The following is an 18,543-nucleotide window of genomic DNA, read 5'->3' on the forward strand; positions in this document are numbered from 1 at the left end:
GGGCACCATGTTATAGGAAAGATGTTGTCAAGCTGGAAAGGGTGCAGAAAAGATTTACGAGGATGTTGCCAGGACTTGAGGGCCTGAGCTATTGGGAGAGGTGAACAGATTAGGACTCTATTCCTTGGAGCGCAGGAGGTTGAGGGGTGATCTTATAGAGGTGTACAAAATCATGAGAGGAATAGAGCAGGTAAACACACAGTCTCTTGCCCAGAGTAAGGGAGTAGAGAACATTGGTTTAAGGTGAGGGAGGAAAGATTTCATAGGAGCCTGAGGGGTAACCATTCCACTCAAAGGATGGTCGGTGTATGGAATGAGCTGCCAGGGGAGGTAGTTGAGGCAACTATCGCAACGTTGAAAAAACATTTAGCATTCCGCTATGCAAAACTTGAAATGTTAAAACAAGATCTGTTTTCTTTCTCTGTCTCGCACTTTTACCAGATTCTGTGTGAAGATTTACTGAGTGGAGATTGCTGGGCCCACTGTCAGCACTGTGTTCTCAGCTGTGATGTGCTGTTAACTTTACACAGACAGTAAGCTGCTCAGGACTAAATATAGCCTCATAAGTGTCTCTGTGTCTGTAGACCATGTAAATATTTAAGAAGCTGAAAGGGTTAAAACAGTTATTTTTGGAGGTTTACAATGTAGTTCAGTCTCGGGGGGGTTTTTTTCCTGACTTTATTCGCTCCTCCTCTTCCTCTCTCACACCCCTTTTCCTTGAAAAAATAAATGCTCTGGGATTATTTATTTTGCTTTTTCATTCAAATGACCAATTGTTGCAAATTCCGCAGGCTTTTATGTTGCTTGTACTAATGTAACTGGTCACTCATGAAAAGAATTTTGTTGTTGAATAGACAGAGTCCGGATCTCTAGTCAGGCAGTTTGATAATACAGGACGTGAATTTGAGTTGATTTAGATAGAACCAGTTTGGCTGGAAGAAGGATTAGCAGATTAAGGGGCTCCGTGTTTTTTTAAAATTATTATGTAATGCAGTGTTAGATTTCATAACTAGAAAGGGATTAATTAAAATGTTAATGGACGGGCAGCAGAGGAGAACAGGGTTTCCAATGGCAACATTTGAGACCCTAGCCACACACACACACACACACACACACACACACACACACACACACACACACACACACACACACACACACATACACACATTAAACATTCCCATGCCTGTCATTCATGGCTCTGGCGTACCCTCCTCTCCCTGGATCGCCTGCCGACAAACCTCTTCAACAGAGCCGACCACTTCCTGCCACACAACATCGCCGAGCTGCAACACTTTTTAAAGTGTGACCGTAGCCTAATTTGAAATCCGTTATTTTTCTTCCACGGGGATATCGTTTTTTGATCTATTGTCCATTCGTTTCCTGATAAGTTGGCTCATGTGCGATGCATGAAGCGCAGAGGACACTGAAGTGCGGAAGCCAAAAACGCAGGGCCCTACAATATCCCATGTGTTGCCTGAGGAGAAAGGCACCATGAGAACTGAAAGCAGGCAGTGTAGGTGGGCAGTGCACAACAAAGTCTAGACGCTATTATTGTCCATCAGAATGAAGCTCAATATTACGGGGTTACCAATCAGTGCTGGAGGTAAAACTACTGGAAGAGAACGTGTTCCTGGGTGGCCTTTTTCCAGTCGTGGGACAATCCTAGTTTATTTAAGGGCCAAAGATAGACACAAAGAGCTGTAGTAACTCAGCGGGACAGGCAGCATCTCTGGAGAGAAGGAATGGGTGGCGTTAAGGGTCTGAGGTTAAGGGTATACGAACTGGTCCTCAGAGTCCCTCTTCAATACACCAGCGACAATTTCCCTGAAACAGGGATTTTTTCCTTCTCTTACCCTTCCTTAAAGATGTGCTTCACACTTCCCAATACGTGGGCTGCCTCCAACCTTAAAATATGTGGCTTGGTTTCCTTTCCCACAGACCTCAATACACGGCCTTAACTGCTCCTCAACCCAGACATTTTCCCATCCTCTGTACAGGAGCATGCTTTTCCTTCATAGCATGGCAGCTGCCTGTTCTTCAAACTCGAGACCTTCCATTCCCCAATCCAGAGACAGTTTGGGGAATGGCATGGATAGGTGACGTTTTGGGTCGGGACAACTTCTTCAGACTCCTTGTTCTTCAGGCAGATTGCTTTAAGGAAGAATAAAGCTGCTCCTTTACACAATTATTGTGCTAATACAAGATGTCACGGCCTAACCAGGAAGCTCAGCTGGCTGAAACTGTCTCCCTGTGCTTCATCTTTTTCCCATCCATATTAAGACCATCTCTGGAGACATGAGCATATAAGCCAGTCTTATCTTCCAGGCAACATACTGGGAGAGCATTAGACTGTCAGTGATGCTGTCTTTGAGATGAGACCTTGAACCTACGTTACTTCTGCCTCTCAGGCTACGGTAAAAGGTCATATGCTGAAGAATTAAAGGGAATCCAACTTAATGACACCTTTCTATAGCTGGGCGACCAGAACTGCACACAGTGCTCCAAGTGTAGTCTCACCAACGACTTGTACAGTTGTATCATGATATCCCAACCTTTGTACTCTTCCCAATGAAAGCAAGCGTGCCAAATGCCTTCTTCACCAATATGCCCATCTGACTTGCCACTGTTAGAGAACCATGCAGCTGCACTGCCAGATCTCTCCGCTCTAACACTCTCCAGGGCTCCACCATTGTTGAGTAAGTCCTGCCCTAGATTGACATCCCAAAGTGCAACACATCACACTTGTCAGTCAAATTCCATTTGCAATTTCTTGGTCCACCTTCCTAACTAACTAATCGAGATCTTGTAGTAAACTTAGATCACCTTCCTCACTGTCTACTAAACCACTTATTTTGGTGTTATCTGGGAATTTACACACAACGTTAATTTAATTGTTAACATCCAAATCATTCATGAATATAGCAAACAGCACAGGCATAGTACTGAGCCTGTCCACCAAAGCCATTACCTCCTCAATTTTTCATAGAGGCTTGATGGAACTGTCATGTCTCTAATATTATTACAGTTCGACATTTTAGAAATATTTCATTGCATGCAAGATAGTTTGGTGATATGAGGCTGAGAAATGGAAGGTGAGAATAGGAAGGTAGAATCTTCTTTTGTTCTTGCACTTGTTATAATCATCAATGGGAGGTTTACTTCCTTCAATACATAATGCCTTTTCCATATTAAGCTAAAAAAAGTGCTGAAATAATCTTGAGGTTTCACACCGGGTTGGTGTTATACTGCACCTGGCACAAAGCCCATGTGCTGGGAACGAGAGGCTCATTACGCTCCTCAATGCCCTGTAACGGCTAAACTGATTTCTAAATTATCACCCTCATTTTTCCATGCGTGTGCATCGAAGCCGGGTGATATCTGATTGTATTTTTGGGCCGTAACTGGAAAATCATCACCATTAATTGCAATATCAAGATCTTGTGTTAGAGTCATAGCGTCATACTTACAGACTCCTTGGCCCAACTTAACCGTACCAGCTAGGTTTTATAACTGAACTGGTCCCATTTCCTGCTTTTGCCCTTTATCCCTCTCACCTTTCCTATCCATGAGTCTATCTAAATGTCTTTAAACGTCATCATTGCACTCGCCTCTACGCATTGTCCAAGATATTAAAACCGACTGTACATCTGCGAATGTCTTTGTTTTTGAACTTTTATATTGGATTGTGCTGTCATGTGAGAAATCACGCAGTTAGTTTATCTAGTAATCCTGGTGCTTGGTTTTACTAGAATTCCAATCCAATTTAACATATGTAACCCTTCCTCTATGGGAGAGTCCCATTGTGTTCCCTCAGCCCACCTGGATGCTGATCACTTACATCCCTCCCAATTAACAAAGACCAGCACCACACTGCTACTGGAACACATTATCCTCAGACTATGAATTTTGATGATGGGGGAAATAGAAGTTCAAGGAAAGTTTCGACTTTCATCTCAATGATGTCCATGCCTGGGTCAGCCAGGGTATTCGCCTGGACTGTTTCATCGGTTGGGTTGGATGTCATAAAATCTGGAATGAAACTAGTTGAAAGAACTTGCAGAGACTCATTGAGTGAATACTTGATAACACCGGGGTGAATTAGACCTGAACTCCAATGGATAAGAAATATGGAGCTCGTTTCCTCACAGCTGAAATATTTGTGGTTTGGACCCGAGTGTAGGAATGCTTTTTCCCTCTCTCATGTTCTGAATCAAGACGATAATAACAGTAATCAATATTCTGAAACAGTAGCTACCATTTGTGCAATAGCTTCCAGCCGCTAAGCCTCACAATGCAGAGGCAATTTGTGGCAGGTGTCTAACTTTCTAACATGGAGGCAATGAGGAGTGGAGAATTTAACCTTTCAAATCCCATCACAGCTGAGATTGGGTAGGGATGTCTCTGTGGGAGGGCGGGTGAACGGAGGAAATGGCAAATTTACCAAATCCAACCCTATCTGCCTCTTTTTGTTTTAAGCGTAGGGGTTTTGAAGGCCCCTAATGGTTCTGATAATTAGACACTTCCTTCACTTTTTTTTTGCAGAATTCCCAAGCTATAGACAGATGTATGTTACAGAAACACGTGAGAACCAGAAGGTGCAGGGGTATTTTCTTCATGCCTCACTCCTGATTCTTCCAACCAATCTCTTTGTTTCAATCAGCGGATTCTAACACTGCTCCTCCAAGCTCAGTGTCTCAATTTTCTTCCAACTGTTGAGCTCTCCACCAACTCTGCAACTGGTGGTCTGATGGATCCACCAACTCTGTCATTTGTGGTCTGATGGTCGGGGAATCAAGATTGATCCATCACTCTGTCCATCAGCCAGGTGCCAATCAGGTCATAGAAACAATAAAGAGGTCCCAGCATGAAAAAGACCACAAATGTGGGTTCTCCACCCAAGATGTTCTCCCCTCCCTCTCTCTCTCTAACCTCCCTGGAAATATTGAAGATCCCTGCATTAGAACCCTGTCAAGTGAATTCTTGTTTCAAAGCTGCGCTCAGGAATGCTTTCTACATTACACTTGCACAAATGAGTCAGCTAAATAATCAGATGAAGCAAGCCCGAGTGGAAGTTCAAAGACAAAGAAAGGCTCATGACAAGGGGTAGCTGAAGGAATTCATTAAGTTTAGTTTTAGAGATACAGCGATGATACAGGCCCTTCGGCCCACCGAGTCGCACCGACCAGCGATCCCCGCACATTAACACTACCCTGCGCACACTAGGGACAATTTGCATTTTATGCCAAGTCAATTAGCCTACAAACCTGTACGTCTTTGGAGTGTGGGAGGAAACCAAAGATCTCGGGGAAAACCCAGGCAGGTCACGGGCAGAACGTACAAACTCCGTACAAACAGCACCCATGGTCAGGATCGAACCCGGATCTCTGGCACTGTGAGGCAGTAGCTCTATAGCTGCCCAATGTGTAGATTTTTTCCAAATTGAACAATAGCACAGATCAATCAACGTTACTATTGAAAGGGACAATTATCTAAGGATTGAAAGAAGGCCAGGAGCTTTACTCCAATCAAAATTCAAGAGATCTGTTTCTTTAAAAAAAAACATATTGATTATGGTGTGGCAGTCCTGCCTTTTCTCTGGCCTCCGCCAGGCCACTACAATGGCATTATACAGTCATATAGAAAAAACTTATGGGACTCTGTATATAGCAGATGAGCTCAAAGGCAGCCCCGGATAAGTACTTTTCACCTGCAGAACGGCAGATCTAAAAGTTTATGGTATTCTACCTTTAGCAAGTTGGAAAGGTATCTCAAAGATAGATACAAAAAGCAGGAGCAACTCAGCGGGTCAGGCAGCATCTCTGGAGAAAAGTAATAGGTTTCATTTTGGGTCGAGACCCTTCATCAGACTGTAAGCAGCATGTAAAGCAGCATCTGCAGATCCTTCTTAGGCATATCTCAAATATATGACTCCTCCTAAAAAAGGCAGCACAACTAAAGCTTTAAACTTGGGTATTTTTATTTCGAGAACTTATGTTCATCTGGAACATTCTGGAGGTGAACTAACCTAAAATAGTGCAGAAAGTAGAGGGATACTGATCAAACAGACTGGTGCAAAGCAAAGGAACGGTATTAGGATGAGGGGGACCTCATTAAAACTTACCGAATAGTGAAAGGCCTGGAGAGAGTGGATGTGAAGAGGATGTTTCCACTCGTGGGGGAGTCTAGGACCAGAGGGCGCAGCCTCAGAATAAAAGGACATACCTTTAGAAAGAAGATGAGGCGGAATTCCTTTAGTCAGAGGGCCAAGCCAATGGATATTTTTAAGGCCGAGATTGACAGATTCTTGATTGGTACGGTTGTCAGAGGTTATGGAGCACAAGCAGGAGAATGGGGTTGAGAGGCAAAAAGATAGATCAGCCATGATTGAATGGCGGAGTAGACTTGATGGGCTGATTGAACTTATTGTGCTGATTGAACTTATGAAGGTTACATGAAGATCGTAAGGTTCTTTCACTTCTGGTGCTAAATAACAATTAATATATTAAAAGATAGAAAGGACTTGGGGTGGCAGAGTGGAACTACTGGTGGGCATGTTGCCTCATAACCCAGCAACCAGGCTTCAGTCCTGATGTCCAGTGCTGTTTGTGTGAAGTTTGCGTGTTCTCTCTGAGACAGTGTGGGTCTCCTCTGTGTGCTCCATCCCCCGTGACATAGATGCCTAGGTTGAGCGATTACTCTGTAAACTGTCCATGTGTGTGGTTGAGTGTAATGATAGTGGTAGAATCTGCAGGCAGTCAGTCGGATTGCTAATGGGGATGTATATAAAATAAAAATGGAATCAGGATTAGTGCATGTGTTTGGTGTTTGGCAGGGACTCGGTGGGGCAATGGCCTGCTTTCTCGGTGTAGGAAGGAACTGCAGATGCTGGTTTACACCAAAGGTAGACACAAAAAAACTGGAGTGACTCAGCAGGTACGTCAGCATCTCTGGAGAAAAGGGAATGAGTGACGTTTCGGGTAGAATTTCGGGTGAAGAAAGGTCTCGACCCGAAATATCACCTATTCCTTTTTCTTCAGAGATGCTGCCTGACCCGCTGAGTTACTCCAGCTTTTTGTGTCTATCTTTGGCCTGTTTTCTCTGCTGCTTGCCGCTACTATACTTGTGATTTCATTCATGGATTACTTACAGCCTGCATTTGAAATAATCAACTAAAGTTATCATCATCTCGAACCTTTTTACCCTCAGGGATTTTTATATTTCTCCAATCCTCATCTCTGTGCATCAATGATTTTAAAGTGCTTCTTAAATGCTACCTGTTTGTTACCCGGTCTAAACTCTTAAGATATTTGATGTTATTTCTTTTTATAATCATGCACATTAATATGCAGGAATTGAAGGATAGGGATTGTATGCAGGTAGAGGCGATTAGCTTAATTTGGCATCAAATTCGGCACAGACTTTGCGGGTCGAAGGGCCTTTACCTGTGCTGCACTGCTCTATGTCTTGCTTGTGAAGAGCCCTTGTGAAATTTATCATGTTACAAATTCAACGCTAATTGTGATTAAATTGGAAAATGCAATTCATTTTCTGTTCATAATAATATATTCTTTCACGCATTCATTTGGCCATGGATATCTTTGTGTTTCGATTAGTGAATTAATTTGGGACTGCTTTGCAGATTAATATCCTTACTTTCTTAATTAAATTGCATGAAACAAACTAACTTAATTGTAAAGTTGATTTATGGATTAATTTGCAAATATCTTATTGTAAATCTAGATGATTTTAGTTGATTATTCGTGGAGATTACTGTATTCAAAATGCCCCCGATAAACTGCCATCTTGAATACATTGCAAAACTGAAAGCTTCGAGTGGGTTGATTGACCGGCTGAAATATCGCAACCTGGAAAATGGTCAATCAGATTATTTAAAGGGAAAATTCACATAACCTTCGATATCTCATCGCCAAGTCATGATGAGCCCCTCCCAAATTTCTCTTATACAAGCCTGATGTAAAATAGAGGGCTCATTTGATAACTGAAGAGAGAAAGACTTGGTCACCGTACAAGGGGAGGCATGGTGGCGCAGCGGTAGGAATAGTTTACTGAAGCCAATTAATTTACAAACATGCACGTCTTTGGAGTGTGGGAGGAAACCAGAGCACCCGGAGAAAACCCACGTGGTCACAGGCAGAATGTACAAAATCCGTACAGACAGCACCTGTTTTCAGGATCGAACCCAGGTCTCTGGCCCTGTAAATGATCCCGAGTTTGTAGTATAGAACTGTTGTATGGGTGATTGCTGGTCGGCGTGGACTCGGTAGGCAATAAAGCCTGTTTCCACGCTGTATCTCAAAACAAAACTAAACTAAGATGGGCAAAGGTGAGGAAGTGATATCTGAACGAGAAACAAGAGACGTGGGTTGGGTGCGTAAATTACAGGGTCTTTTCAGATAAGTGCATGTTTTGTTTGAGAATGTGAATAACTGAAGGTTTTGAAATTCCCATCTCCCTCCCCCCCCCCCCCCCATTGGATTTAGAATTAAATTCCCAAGAACAGGTCTATTTTGCACACAATTTATTATGGCTGGTGATTACTTCTAACATACTCAAACCTACAGGAGGGGAAGATTTCTTGGTGACCTGTTGGCTTAATATCATCAGCGTTCAAGCCTTTCATCGTTCAAAACCAGCACTTTGGCTTGAAGAATATGCTTCCTGAACGGCATTAAGCTTTGTTTCAACTTGTGCTATCTTATTTCGTCTTTGTCCGCTGAACAATTCCCATCTGTGTGGCATTCTGAGACTTAAGGACCCACTTAGGGTAAGTGGCCACAGCCTGTGCTTTAACCTTTGAGTAGCCAACCTCCATTTTAAGTGTTCTAACCACATTCATTCCTCCAAGTAGTTTTTTTCTCATCTTGTCTCATTTGCTGGGGTACAATTTCAGGGATGATTTTCCCCTGTCATTGCCTCCTGTTCAATAGGCCACTGCATGTTCTCACGGGACCTTCTCCTCAAAGTTTGGTTTGAAACCCGCATTGAGTTGTTAAGTTCATGTTCAGAAGTGATAGTAGAATTAGGCCATTCAGCCCATCGAGTCTACTCCACCATTCAATCATGGCTGATCTATCTCTCCCTCCTAATCCCCGTTCTCCTGCCTTCTCCCCATAACCTCTGACACCCGCACTAATCAAGAATCTATCTATCTCTGCCATGAAAATATCCAATGACTTGGCCTCCACAGCCTTCGGTGGCAATGAATGGGAATCAGAATTCTAAGCCTCTTTAAAAGATGGTAATTGTACAATATTTGTTATTGGAAGCAGGGTTTGTTTTGGTTTGCTTGAAATGAGGGTAATTGTAAATTATTGGACACATCAGGTCAGAATCTTATGGAACTTCCGCCTTTTCAAACAAAGCAATGATGACAAATGAGAGGTCTGAAGTTGAGGCATGGATGTAAAAAGGTCGGCATATCCAGGGGCCGCACATAACCTGCCTTATAAAAGAGGACAGTGTGCTTCACCGGTCTCGTGAGCAGGGCGAAGGAGGCAGGATACGTTACTAAGGAAGGCTGCCAGTGGGGACGGTAGATATTAGGGACCTACCACTGCAAAAGGGGCACATAAGTGGTGAACTTACTCTGACAGAATATACTTTGGACGGAAGGCATTCGAGGTCAGTTTTTAGAGCTGTGCAGCACAGAAACAGACCCTTCAGTCTACAATTTGATATACATGAAGGCTTGGACCAGCATCCGAAACAGAACCTCACATCAGTTGGGCAACAGGTTTTCAATAAGACACCTACTGACCATGTAACATCAGTCTGAAGAAGGGTCTCGACCCGAAACATCACCCATTCCTTCTCTCCAGAGATGCTGCCTGACCCGCTGAGTTACTCCAGCATTTTGTGTCTACCATGTAATATAAGATGATGTCCTGATTTACAGTCATTCAATAGTGTATTGAGTTCAGGATACCTCACGTCCAGCAATTCGATCTCGCCAGTCACTTTCTATTCAGTCCCATTGCACAGCATTCTTGGTTCAAACATAACACTGAAATGCAAGATCCTGCTTTAGCAGAAAACATTTCCTAGTCATCCTGCAACCATTTTCTGTTCCAGAAGAATAACTTGAGATGCACATTGTTAAGCTCAAATGGATTTTAACTCAATGCTGACTCAGAAGTTGCAATCATCTGTGGCATAATCCCCTCAGATCTCAGGCAGCATGGTGGCACTGCGGTAGAGTTGTTGCCACACAGCGCCAGAGACCTGGGTCCGATCCTGACTACAGGTGCTGTCTGTACGGAGTTTGTACATTCTCCCCGTGACCTGCGTGGGTTTTCTCCGGGTTCTCCCGTTTCCTCCCACACTCCAAAGATCTACAGGTTTGTAGGCTAATTGGCTTGGTATAATTGTAAAAACTGTCCCTAGTGCGTGTAGCATAGTTTTAGTGTGCGGGGATCGCTGGTCGGCGTGGACTCGGTGGGCTGAAGGACATATTTCCGCACTGTATCTCTAAACTAAATTTATTTAAATCTGCCGGAAGGAACTGCAGATGCTGGTTTAAATCGGAGATAGACACAAAATGCTGGAGTAACTCAGCAGGACAGGCAGCATCTCTGGAGGGAAGGAATGCGTGCCGTTTCGTTCGAGACCCTTCTTCAGACCCGAAACATCACCCATTCCTTCTCTCTAAAAAAATTCTGCATTCTCCTCTGCTCTGTACTCCCTTCCAATCTACATCCACTCCACTTTGTGTCTTTGCAGAGAATTCTAAATTCAGCACATTAAGCAACCTGGATAAAAAGATAGAAACAATCTTCTGCTATGGTGAACAGGAAACCACTAGGATTTTTCATTAAAAAATCATCTTTGTCATTAATGCTCTTGTTGAAGGGAATATGTGATCCTTGTCCAGTTGCATGACTCCAGACTCGGGAACGACTGCAATGTGGCTGAATCTTTATTGGTGTCTGGGTTTGCCCAGCCACTCAGTATTTCAAAGCTGCGTTGTTTTGGGCAATTTGTTTAGCTTAGTTTAGAGATACAGCATGGAAACAGGCCCTTCGGCCCACCGAGTCCACGCCAGCCATCGATCACCCCATACATTAGTTCTTTCTATTCCTACTTTCGCATCTTAAACACTAGGGGTAATTTACAGAAGCCAATTAAACTACTAACTTACATGTCAGGAATGTGGGAGGAAACTGGAGCACCCAGAGATAACTCACGTGGTCACAGAGAGAACGCACAAACTCAGCACAGACGGCACCTGTAGTCAGGATCGAACCTGGGTCTCTGGCGCTGTGAGGCAGCAACTCTACCGGTGCAATTGCACTGTTCCATTGCACCACATCTGCACCGCCCTAAGGAGTTGCGGAAAGACTTTGAACCTTGCCCTTGTCCACGTCCCATGAGAAGGTAAATAATTCAAGGCACCTTGGGACATTGTACAATATTAACATCGTTAGTTGCATGCAAGTTTTAAAATTCTGTCACCTCCCTTTTCTCTCCACTCCCCACCCAACAGTTTATCATTTTCAGGGAAAAAATGGAGAAAACTGCTAGTAAAAATATCCAATTGCAAATTAACAGCCAAATAAATATCAAAAGTCGCTGCGTTGGAGCCTGCATCTATTTGATGTAATATATTTGTTGTTAAGTGCTCCCTGTTGGTTTTTGATTTGATTGAATTGCTGATTGAGTGCGGGACAAAGCTTTGCAAATTGGCCATGTTTATCTGCACTCACTGGAATCTCTGACCAAGCAAAGCCTTCTGGCACAATCAATGTACATTCTATTCCAGTCCCAGCCCCTCCACCAGCCAACAGCAACAACTCACATTAATATACCACTCTTTAACCCAGTTAAACATCCCAAGACATACAGAGGAGTGTTACCAAACAAAGTTTGATACTGAGTGTTCAGAAACAAAACGTGACACAGTTTTGCTATTGAGGGAGTGCGGCGTAGGTCCACGAGGTTAATTCCTGGGATGGCGGAACTGTCATATGATGAAGGAATGGAACGACTGGGCTTGTATTCACTGGAATTTGGAAGGATCTTATAGAAACATATCAAATTATTAAGGGATTGGACATGTTAAATGCAGGAAACATGTTGCCGATGTTGGGGGAGTTCAGAACCAGGAGCCACAGTTTAAGAATAAGGGGTAGGCCATTTAGAAACTTTTTTTCACCCAGAAAGTTGTGAATTTGTGGATTTTTTTGCCTCATAAGGCAATGGAGGCCGATTCACTGGATGCATTCAAGAGAGAGTTAGACAGAGCTCTTAGGGATAGTGGAAGCAAGGGGTATGGGGAAGGGGCAGGAACGGGGTACTGATTGTTTATGATCAGCCATAATCATATTGAATGGCGATGCTGGCTCAAAGGGCCGAATGGCCTGCTCCGCTATACTGTGTTGGATAGTGCTTGTGTACGGACGGGGTGATCGCTGGTTGGCACAGACTCGGTGGGCCGAAGGGCCTGTTTCTCTGCTGTATCTCTAAAATCTAAAGACTCTGGACGTGTGCAGCTAAATATTGAAAATAGACGCTGGGGTCTGAGTTCCCAACTCCTCCACCAATTCTCCGCTACTGTTGGCATATTCACCCAATAGACTCATGAACTTGGCCAATGGAATGGCATACAGCTATGATGCTTCACTATTCATTGAGAGAGATCCCCTTTGAATCATATCACTGCAAAGACATGGAAACCAAGATTCTTCTTCTTCTTATGTATGTCAACTACAACAATCAAAAGTGGCAACTACAACAATCAAAAATTTCTTCCCACAGGCCATCAGGACTGTCAACTTTTATAACTCCAGAAACTAAATTTTGTCTACACTACAGTAACTTTATTAACTTTATTTATATACTGTAACTGTAATTCTTTTTTGTGCACAATCCGCAGGCATTGCCACTTTCATTTCACTGCACATCGTGTATGTGTATGTGACAAATAAACTTGACTTGACTTGACTTGGCAATTGGTGCTTCAGAGTGGCGTAGTTGACGCTTTGCTGCAAATGTTGCCCAGTTCCGTAGAACTACCCAGGGTGGATGACGAGGGCATAAAGCAGCTCCCACCCCACCTAGATTAGTAGTGTCCAGCAACAGGCACAGTTCTGAACAATGTGACTCATGTCTTCATTCAACCTGCAGAGGGAAGTGCCTGGCAGATGATCTGGAACGGTGTGATCCTGCCCAGAAACCAACACTACCACATTCTTCTCAAAAGAAGTGTTGATTTTCCAACGCACATGGTCGTTAAGAGGCATTGCTACATGACAGATTTTTAAGGGTGCGTAGTTCAGTGAGGTTTCTTCCATTGGTTGGAAAGCCTTGTTTTACCTGCTCACAGATCCCCTGTAGAGGGAGACACAAGGAAATGCAGAAGCTGATATCTTGCTGAGAACAAACATAATGCTGGAGTAACTCAGCGGGACAGGCAGCATCTCGGGACAAAAAGGAATAGGTGATGTTTCGAGACGAGACCCTTCTTCAGATCCGAAGGGATTCTTCTGAAGGTTTTTGATCTGAAACGTCACCCTACTCCAGCATTTTGTGTCTATCTTCGGTGTAAACAAGCAACTGCAGTTCCTTCTTACACAAATTGCTGGAGTTACTCAGCGGATCATGCCTCGTGCCTGGAGGACATGGACAGGCCATGTTTTGGGTCAGGACCCTGCTTCAGACTGTCGTAGTTTCAACATTGGAAAGAGACCCACTGGTTCTGCCTGACCTCCTTGTGTACACAGTCCACACTGGCCTTTTGCTCTGACTGCAAAGTCTATGGCATCAAGTAGGTTTTTTAAGAAAACATACCTCCTTCAAGTGAGTAAAAGTTTGGATGGAAAATTCCAAAGTTTAGGTTTTGGATTATCAGCTGCACATGAGGGGAAGAAGTGGCGGGGACATGTCTGAAGGTGCGTGGAGCTCTTGGAGGCCTGAAAAGATGGAGGAGGATCACTTAGAAAGAGAGAAGAGGAGACAAGAGTGTAAGGTGTCTTATGATATTGATTACTAGTGTTGTTGCACTATCAAAAATAGGAAATTGTATCTCAAACCTCAGACTTCCATCACAAATTCATAAGAATCTATCAATCTCCACCTTAAAAATATCCATTGACTGGGCCTCCACAGCCTTCTGTGGCAATGAGCTCCACAGATTCACCAGTGTAGTGTTGGTAGTGGGGTATGCAGCTAAATGAGATTAGTGATTGAGAGAGTGAGATCACGAGGGAACGAGGAAGCAGAAATGGAGCTTTAGCACAGAGGCAAGTGAAAGGGTGATGAGTGACTGTCACCAGGTGTGAGTTGGTTTCCACACCAGAAAAACGTTCATTAGTCAGATTAATCTGAACATGTGCTCATCCTTAGATCGTTTGGAAGAAATTACAAAGAACTAAGCATTAAATGTGCAGGCTTGCTGCATACATACACTGGCTGCTTCCAATATTTCAATCACACGTGTTTGTGAATATTCTCTGGCTGCGATGAATGACTAACATCAGTCTGTGTTTCTTTCTTTTTGCAACATACTTGGAATAGTTAGACTGGTACTATTTTTGGACGTGGGGGAGAGAAGAAAATGTTTTAATGGAGACAGCTAGAACTGTTAAAAGGGGTAGCCCAGTGTCGAACTGTAACAGCATGGGTCTCTTTATTTTCTGTTCTGCACATCTGTACGTATCTGAAATCTGGATATTTCCTGCTCAGGTTCCTTGGCCCTCCATGATCTTCCTTGTACCCCCATCAACCACCTCAGCACCGAACCTGGGAATTTCCTTCTTGAAATTACACCTCGTGAGTTTTAACTTTGAGAAAGGAGATGAGGAGGAATTTCTTTAGTCAGAGGGTGGTGAATCTGTGGAATTCATTGCCACGGAAGGCTGTGGAGGCCTTAAAAGGACATTTTTAAGGTGGAGATTGACTACAAATTCAATGCAGAGATTCAATTTAAGGCAGAGATTGACAGAATCTTGATTAGTACGAGTGTCAGGGGTTATGGGGAGAAGGCAGGGGGAGGGGTCAGGTGTCAGGGGGAGGGGTCAGGTGTCAGGGGGAGAAGGCAGGAGACTGGAGTTGAGGGGGAGAGGTAGATCAACCAGTATCCACCTCACCTCACATCCGGAATCTTGGAATCATCTTTGATCAAACCCTCTCCTTCGACAAACACATCAAACACATCACAAAGACAGCCTTCTTCCACCTCAAAAACATTGCCCGTCTCCGTCCATCCCTCTCCTCCACAGCTGCAGAAACCCTCATCCACGCCTTCATCACCTCCCGTCTGGACTACTGCAACAGCCTCCTCTATGGCGCACCCTCAAAAATCATCAATAAACTTCAATACATTCAAAACTCCGCTGCCCGTCTACTCACACACACCTCGATCCGTGACCATATCACCCCCGTCCTTTATAAACTCCACTGGCTCCCCATCCCCCAGAGAATCCAGTACAAAATCCTCCTCATAACCTACAAAGCCCTCCATAACCTGGCCCCATCCTACCTGACCGACCTCCTCCACAGGCACACTCCCACCTGCACCCTCCGCTCTGCCGCTGCCAATCTCCTATCCCCCCACATCCGGACTAAACTCAGATCCTGGGGGGACAGGGCTTTCTCCATCGCTGCTCCCACCCTATGGAACTCACTACCCCAAACCGTTAGAGACTCCCCCACACTCACCACATTCAAAACATCGCTGAAGTCTCACCTGTTCAGTACTGCCTTCAACCACTGAAGGTCACCTCACCTACTGTCTCCTTTCTCTGTTCATTTATTTATTTACTTATTTATCTATTTATTCATTTCCCCTATGTTCTCAAAATCTCTGTAAAGCGTCTTTGAGTATATGAAAAGCGCTATATAAATAAAATGTATTATTATTATTATTATTATGATTGAATGGCGGAGTAGACTTGATGGGCTGAATGGCCTAATTCTGCTTCTACAACATGAACTTATGAACTACTCCAATTAAAGCTTAGACACAAAATGCTGGAGTTTCAGGTCATGAATGTTACCTATTCATGTTCTCTAGGGATGCTGCCTGACCTGCTGAGTTACTCCACCATTTTTGTGTCTTTCCTTAGTAAAGCAGCATCTACAGTTCCTTGAGTCTAACAGTTAAAGTTTCACGGGGACTCCTGATTTTCTTGCCCCCACCATCGTGTTGCTGCTTTCACCATGCCCCCCCCATCTCTCCACGTTATGGAGTCACATGGGCACCAACCTCCTTTCCATTGACTCTATTTATACCTCCAGCTGCCTCGGCAAGGCCAGCAGTATAATCAAGGATGAGTCGCACCTTGGTATAGAAGTGTGAAAAGGTACAGAAGTGTGGAAACGCGCTCCTCCAGATCCAGGGACAGTTTCTTCCCAACTATTATCAGGCAACTGAATCATCCTACCACAACCAGAGAGCAGTGCTGAACTACTATCTAGCTCATTGGTGACTATCTTTGATCAGACTTTACTGGCTTTACCTTGCACTAAACATTATTCCCTTATCATATATCTATATACTGTAAATGGCTTGATTGTAATCACGTATTGTCTTTCTGCTGACAGGTTAGCACGCAACAAAAGCTTTTCACTGTATCTCGGTACACGTGTCAATATTTAGCTTGGGCAGCGGTATGAATACTGACTTTTTTAACTTCAAGTAACCCTTGCTTTCCCTCTCTCTCCACCCCTTCCCCCTTCCCATTTCCCCAACTAGTCTGACTGTCCACGTTTACATTTTATTTATTTGTTATGTTGTTACCTTCTCCTTGCTAACAATGATCTATTCTACATTTTCCTAGATCTCCGCCCTCTTTGTCTAATTTTCACACCTCATACTTCCTTGCCTCTGTATTTCCCTCTCCCCAGGCTCAGTCTGAAGAAGAGTCTCGACCCTAAACGCCACCCATTCCTTCTATCCAGAAATGCTGCCTGTCCCGCTGAGTTACTCCAGCATTTTGTGTCCAGCTTTCTCTGACCAGTCTGCCTGTTCCTCTGATTACATTGTATCTCTGTCTGCTTTATTGTCACCTTCTCCTAGCTAACAATGGTCTGACCTAGATTTTCCTTGACCTCTTTTGATCTCTTACACTTCCTTATCAAGGTAACTCCCTCTCCCCTGACAATGGGTCTGAAGAAGGGTCTCGACCCGCAACTTCACCCATTCCTTCACTCCAGAGATGCTGCCTGACCCACTGACTTACTCCGGCATTTTGTGCCTGTTGACGACAAACTAAACTGAACTGAGTGGGCAGCAGGATGGTGAACCTACCTGGGCAAGGGTACATCAGAAGGTCACTCACTGTGCATGAGCTGCCTGTTCACTGACCTTGCTAACTCTTACAAGATTAGTGATAGATGGCACCAATAGGACTGATCCTTTTAACTACTCTGCAGATTTTCTGGGCCATAACCCTAGATTACAGCAGTTTAACATCAACTGCAAAGCTAAATAAATCAGCAGTAATTTATAAGAAATCCAGATGTGGGTTTTCGGCAGAAGGGTTATACTGTCTGCAAGCTCTCTCTCCCTCTCTCAGAAAGAAGTGTGCGTTGAGATTTGGACTTAGCATCCATATGATTTATACAAATTCCTCTGTCAATTTGCAGGGCAAGCTTGGTTATAAATCCTGCGTTTTCCCTCAGTGAAGGATGAGCTGCAATAATTGGGTGAAATCTTTGTAATTCCAACAAGCTTCCATGAATGCAGATTCTGTGAAGCTTCCAAGAACCATGAAATAAAAAACACTTCCTTCGATGATCCTCAAACGAGAGCCTGGAATTCGAATGGAAATACAAGAGACTGCAGGTGCTGGACTCTGGGGCAAAGAAACAGTCTGCTGGAGAAATTCAATGGGTCTGGCAACATTGTGAAGGCACAAGGGTGGTCGATGTTTCAGGTCAGGACCCTGCAGGAGTGGAGAGTGTGGAGGGGAGAGAGTGTAAAAAAGTGAGAGAGAGCGGGGTGAAAGATGAAAGGTGAAATCAGGTGAGGAGTTGGGGGGGTGGGGAGGGGGGGATGGGCAGGTGGAGCCAACTGGGAAGGAGTGGAATTTAGACTTTAGACTTGAGAGATACAGCATGGATACAGACCCTTCGGCCCACCGAGTCCGTACTGACCAGCGATCACCGGTACTAGCACTATCCTACACACACTGGGGACAATTTACAATTTTACCGAAACCAATTAACCTACAAACCTTTACGTCTTTTGAGTGTGGGAGGAATCCAGAGCACCTGGAGAAAACCCACGTGGTCACAGGGAGAACGTACAAACTCCGTACAGGCAGTACCCTTAGTCAGGATCGAACCTGGGGCTCTGGCGTTGAAAGGTAGCAACTCTACCGCTGTGCCACCGTGCTGCCCAGGAGGCAGTGGTGGTTGTTGATAGGGAAACTCAGACAAAAACAGATAAATAGGGGCACAAAGTGCAGGAGTGACTCAGCAGGTTACTCCAGCACTCGGTGTCTCTTTTGGTAAACCAGCGTCTGCAGTTCCTTATGTCTACAGATTAAAAAGGGGGTCTGAGATTGGGAATGTGGGGTGAGG

The sequence above is a fragment of the Rhinoraja longicauda genome, chromosome 32 (assembly GCF_053455715.1).
Source record: "Rhinoraja longicauda isolate Sanriku21f chromosome 32, sRhiLon1.1, whole genome shotgun sequence".
In the NCBI taxonomy this organism is placed as follows: domain Eukaryota; kingdom Metazoa; phylum Chordata; class Chondrichthyes; order Rajiformes; family Arhynchobatidae; genus Rhinoraja; species Rhinoraja longicauda.